We start from the raw sequence: 6,123 nt of genomic DNA on the forward strand, positions 1-6,123 counted from the left end.
CTCACTATCCTCCACGTCCTCCAAGCACATGTTCCCTCCTTTATCCTTGAGTGGTCCTATCCTCTTGCTCTTAATGTATGTTTAGAATGCCTTGGGATTTTCTTTAAACCTACTTGCCAAGGATATTTTTATGGCCCTTCCTAATTCCCCCTTGAGTTCTTCTCTGGCTTCTTTATGATCCTCAAGGGCACTGTTTGATTTTAGCTTCCTAAACTTTACATTCACTTCCTTTTTCTTCTTGACTAAATTCACCACCTCTCTTGACATCCAAGGTTCCTTCCTTCTTAGTGGAACATACCTGTCCTGTACTCTGTGCAGTTGATAACACATGTCAGATGTGGATTTGCCCAAAAATAGCTGTTCCTGCCTAATACTCTCATAATTTGCCATGCTCCAATTTAATACTCTCCCACAAGGTCCATACTTATCTATGGCTATCTTAAAACTTAAGTAGTTGTGACCACTGTTCCCTAACTGTTCTCCCACTGAGAGATCAATCACCTGGTCAGGCTCATTTCCCAACACCAGGTCCATTCTGGCCCCTCCTCACGTTGGACTACTGATTTAAGAAACCCTCCTGGAGGCACCCAACAAATTCTGCCCCTCTAAACCTCTCGCACTAAGGAGGTGCACAACTACAACCTGTTGTATTGACACCTTTCTCTAATCTGCCTGCATATCTGTTCCTCAATGTCCCGGGAGGTCTGTAGTATAATCCCGTCAGATTGATTGCACCTTTCTGACCTAGTGCTCTGGTTCCCATCTCCATCAAACTCATTTAAACCCTCCTGAGTAGCACTTAGCAAACTGTTGGCCATGAAGGCATTAAAAATCTGCAAAACAGCTCACTGGAAAGAGTCAAGGACATGGAAGTAGACCACATGTCGTTGCCATATGGTGGCAGGATTGGAGGCCATTATTTTGTGAGACTGTTCTTGTGACCACCATTTTGTGAACTGTTTCCTGAAATGCTGCTTGCTCAGGGATTGTAGATTAAAGCAATTGAAAGTAGACATAACAAAGCCCCTACTGATCACCTGCTGCAGATTTATGGAAGTACATTCTGCATCTGTGAACTGAAGTAACCCAAGCTAAGTGTCTCACTTGAACTGGTTTAAAGTGGCCTAATTTGGGAAAAAGCGAGGGGATGACATCAGAGGCAAGTCCTTATTTGGAAGAGCAGCAATGAGGTAATGCTACCTGTAGCCTTGGACCAGAGCCAATGAAAAGTAGACACAGGCTAGCCAGATAAGCCAGAACCAATGGAATAACAGTGCAGAACTGATTTTAAAAAAAGAATAATAATGAAGTATTTTGGATGTAGAGCAATGAAAACTCCGGAGACTAACTATCACAAGGAAGACCCCCACACCAGGGGCAGGGAGAAGGATCAGCTGTTTGCCCAACAGGAGCTCCCCTATTTCAGTGCTACAAGTTGGAGCGGCAGTCTGGGTGAGTACTGGTACAAAAGGAACAATAGCATTAAGGAACCCAAGTCATTGACCCGGGGTCAACTATAACAAGTTTACATGGATATTTATGTTGATACAATAAAGTGTGAGTTTTGTATTAAGATTCATGTGGTCATTTACCTAACCTTAGTTGACTGAGGTAAGGGTCAACAGGACCTCGTATCTCCCGGCCAGGATATTGGTTCCCCTCCAGTTAAGGTGCAACCCATCTCTCTTGTACAGGTCACCCCTGCTCCAGAAGAGGTTCCGATGACCCAAGAACCCGAAACCCTGTCCCCTGCACCAGTTCCTCAGCCACATAGTTCCTGCTGACTAGTACATGGCCCTGGGAGTAATCCAGAAATTACTACCTTCAAGCTCCTGCTTTTCAGCCTCTTTCCTAACTCCCTATACTCATTGCACAGGACCTTTATCCCCCTTTCTACCCATGTTATTGTTCTCAACGTGCACCACAACCTCTGGCTGCTCAACCCTGCCACCCCCCCCACCATGATGTCCACCCGGTACGGAAGCTCTAATATGCAGTATTGAAAGAGGGTTGTAGACTCAGCCAGCTCCATCACAGGCACAACCCTCCCCACCATCGAGGACATCTTCAAGAGGCGGTGCCTCAAGAAGGCAGCATCGTTCACTAATTAGCCTCACCATCCAGGACATGCCCTCTTCTCATTCCTACCATCAGAGAGATGGTACAGGAGCCTGAAGACCCACACTCAATGATTCAGAAATAGCTTCTTCCCCTCCGCCATCAGATTTCTGAACAGTCCACGAATCTACCTCATTATTCCTCTTTTGCAATATTTATTTTTGTAACATAGTAATTTTGTGTCTTTGCACTGGACTGTTGCCACAAACAACAATTTTCATGATAGATGTCAGTGATTATAAACCTGATTCTGATCTTCCTGTGAATCTGATTTCCTGTAGAACTTTACTGCAGTGTGAGCAGAACCCCTGAATCAATGCCCATAGAACTGTACCTGATGAATCAACACATGTGGAACTGTATCCTGAAGAGAATCAATATCTAGAACTGTACTACAACTAGTTTTAGCATCTGTGGCACAGTACCACAGTGGGAGATAGTGACTACGGAACTCTACCTCAATGGAAAGTAGCATCTGTGGCACTAATGTTCAGTGAGAGTGGCTGGGGATCTGTACCCTCAGTGAATTGCTCCTTCAGTCAAACCATACCCCAGAGTGGGAGTCAGTGTATGTGGGACCGTACCCCAGTGAGAGTCAGTGTGTGTGGGATTGTCTGTCAGTAAGGGTCAGTGTGTGTGGGATTATCCCTCAGTGACATCAGAGTTTGTGGAATCTTAGTGACCCAGTCAGCCCTGTTGTAACACATTTCTCAGCGTGTTCAATAGTTGCAATAAGTGAGATCAAGGAGAGAGGAACTAGATTGATCTTAAGCTTTATCTAATGCTATACCTTGAAAAGTTGCTTATTTATATAGAGATGAGAGAGACTGCAGTGCTGGAATCTAGAGCAACAAAGAATCTGCTGGAGGAACAGTGGCTCAAGCAGAGAGAGAGCGCGAGAGAGAGCGAGAGAGAGTGTGTGTGTGTGTGTGTGCGCAGGAGAATTTAGTCGATGCAAGGTTTCGATGTGAGACATTGACAATTCCTCCCCCCCACATCCCCCCCCCCACCCCCCGCACACCCCCCCCCCCCCACCAACAGGTTCCTCCAGCATACTGTTTGTTCCCCTTACTGTAAGTAAATGGAAACTTGCACTATGAGTTAGGGTTCTGGGAAGCCCTGCTATTCCTGTTCAGGGATTTTGAAAGAATTTACGCCAACAGCATCCAGGTTTGGGGAGTAGTTCAGTGAAAAGATTATGGTGGTGATTTCCTTCACCAGAAACGCTAGGGTATGTGTTTAATCCTCCCTGGCCCATCCTCTGAAGATGCTGACTCATAACAACTTGCATTAAATGTAGTGAAACATCACTAAGGCACTTCGTAGGAGTTAATATTAAAAAATATAGACAGAGTCTAATAAGATATTGGGAATGTTGCCAAGAGATTGGTTTTAAAGAAATCAAAAAAAAAACTGTAGATACTTTAAATCTGAAGTAAAAACAGAAAATACTGGAAACACTCAGCAGGTCAGGCAGCATCTGTGGAAAGAAAAACAGTAAACATTCCAGGTCAAAACCTTGTCAAGGGTCTTCATCCTAAGACTTCAGCTGTTCCTCTTTCCACAGATACTGCCGGATAATCTGAGTGTTTCCAGGTAAGGAAGGAGATAAAAGTGGAGAGAAATAACTGATTGTTACCACCACCTGCACACCAACCCTCCCTAAATATAAAATTCTCTTTGCTCTATCAAATTATCATAATCATCTCTTCATCTCAGGTTACACACCCAGTCAATGCAATCCATTCTCAGAATTGACCCAATATTGCCACGGCACTCTCCCACCCACCAGAGGCAAAATGGTCAGAATTGAGCAATCAGAAGGCTGTGGAGAATGGGATCAGCAGTGGCAGGTCCAGAGTAAACAACAAACAGAAATATAGACCATTACTTCACAGCCTCCTGACTGCACGTCTGTAACCTTCTCCTTGACCCATTGTCTCCTGAAGGGGCTGACTCACAACAACTTGTATTTTATGTAGTGAGCACATTCCTAAAGTGCTTCATGGGAGTGATTATTTTAAAGAAAGTTGTACAGCAGAGAAATAGGCCATTCAGCCCATCACATCCTTGTCAACCATTTTGCCCATCTACATTGCTGTAGCGGTTAGCGTAACACTATTACAGGTGCCAGCAACCCGGGTTCAATACCGGCCACTGTCTGTAAGGAGTTTGTACATTCTCCCCGTGTCCGCGTGGGTTTCCTCCGGGTGCTCCAGTTTCCTCTCACGTTCCAAAGGCCAGCGATCAGGGTTCGATTCCCATCGCTGTAAGGAGTTTGTACGTTCTCCCATGTCTGTGTGGGTTTCCTCCAGGTGCTCCGGTTTCCTCCCACATTGCAAAGACGTACGGGTAGGTTAATTTGGGTTTAAAATGGGCGGCGGGGACTCGTTGGGCCGGAAGGGCCTGTTACCACGCTGTAAATGAAAATTTTTAATAAAAGTTGTGGGCGTGCTATTTTGGCACCAGAAGTGAGGCGACACTTGAGGGCTGCCCCCAGAACATGCAACGCACAAGATGCATCTGTGCTTCAATGTACATGTGACTAATAAAGGTATCTCATTAATCACATTTACCCCCATTACCCTTCATGGACTCTGTCTGTACCTCTCGCTGCCTTGGTCAAGTAGCCAGCATAATCAAAGACCCCACCCAGCCGGATCATTCTCTCTTCTCCCATCAGGCAGAAGATAGAGGAGCCTGAGGGCACATACCACCAAGCTCAAGGACAGCTTCTATCCCACTGTGATAGGACTATTGAACGGTTCCCTTATATAAGATGCACTCTTGACCGCACGATCTATCTTGTTGTGACCTTGCACCTTATTGCACTGCACTCTCTCTGTAGCTGTGACACTTTGTACTGTTATTGTTTTTACCTGTACTACATCAATGCACTCAGTACTAACTCAATGTAACTGCACTGTGTAATGAATTGACCTGTACGAACGGTATGTAAGACAAGTTTTTCACTGTACCTCAGTACAAGTGACAATAATAAACATTCTGCTATGCCTTGCCCATTCAAGTAAGAGTATCAATGATGTGGATATATCCCATACAGAAAACACTAAGGAAACTCATCATTAATCTAATTTCTACTTTTCATGGCACAGTTTCTTTTATTAGAGGAGATTTCCTCCAAATGTTTAAAGAATATTGCCTTGGTCTTTCAGAAAATCTGCAAATGTGCATGGGAGTAGATGTGTATTTTGATTTCAGGCAGTGTGATTTGACCGCTTTTGTATTTTACCTGACATGGAACGAAGTATTTAGCATTAAACAATTCAAAGCAACCTCATGAAGATGCTCAGATTTTGCTAGGATTGTTGCTTATCTCAAACATAAACAGAATTTGAACACAGTTATCCACACAGCACACCTGATTTAGGGCCACCAGCTTCCACTGCGCGAGTCAGACCACTTCTGGTTACCTTCAAGAGGCTCCCTTCTCACTAATCTGTAGGTGGGGGTGGAGTGCAGCAATCAGGAGGAAGGGAAGAGGAGGATGACTGGGTAGCCACAATGTTAACTGGGGGAGCATTTCGGAATCTCTCAGCTTCACACTCAGACATGTGCTTTCTGAAAAGCCTATTTTGTCCACATTCTCTCGTAATCATTTTAAAGCCCATTGTTCAGATGGCAAGGAGACCGTGATACCCTGACACTAGACTGCATTCAAGCCAACCCAGATTTGTTCAGGCAGAAACTTGTGCTTCTAACTGCAAGTACAAATGGCAGTACAGAGTGTGGTCTTTACAACTAACAGAACTGACCTTGCTCCCTGAAACTGCTCCCTGGAGGGGTCTAAGAAACAAGATTTCTGTAGTCCTGCAAAAGAACACAGGCCAAGATATACCTGTTGAATCAGATGCATGAAAAATTCCAAATAATGTAATTACCAGAAAAACATTGAAAGTGGATACTGATCGATGGAAGTGATTAGAATGTGATAGAGCAGGATAAGAACAATGTTCAAACTTTGGGAAGTCGAAGAATCAGAAT

The sequence above is a fragment of the Pristis pectinata genome, chromosome 37 (genome assembly GCF_009764475.1).
Source record: "Pristis pectinata isolate sPriPec2 chromosome 37, sPriPec2.1.pri, whole genome shotgun sequence".
Lineage (NCBI taxonomy): Eukaryota > Metazoa > Chordata > Chondrichthyes > Rhinopristiformes > Pristidae > Pristis > Pristis pectinata.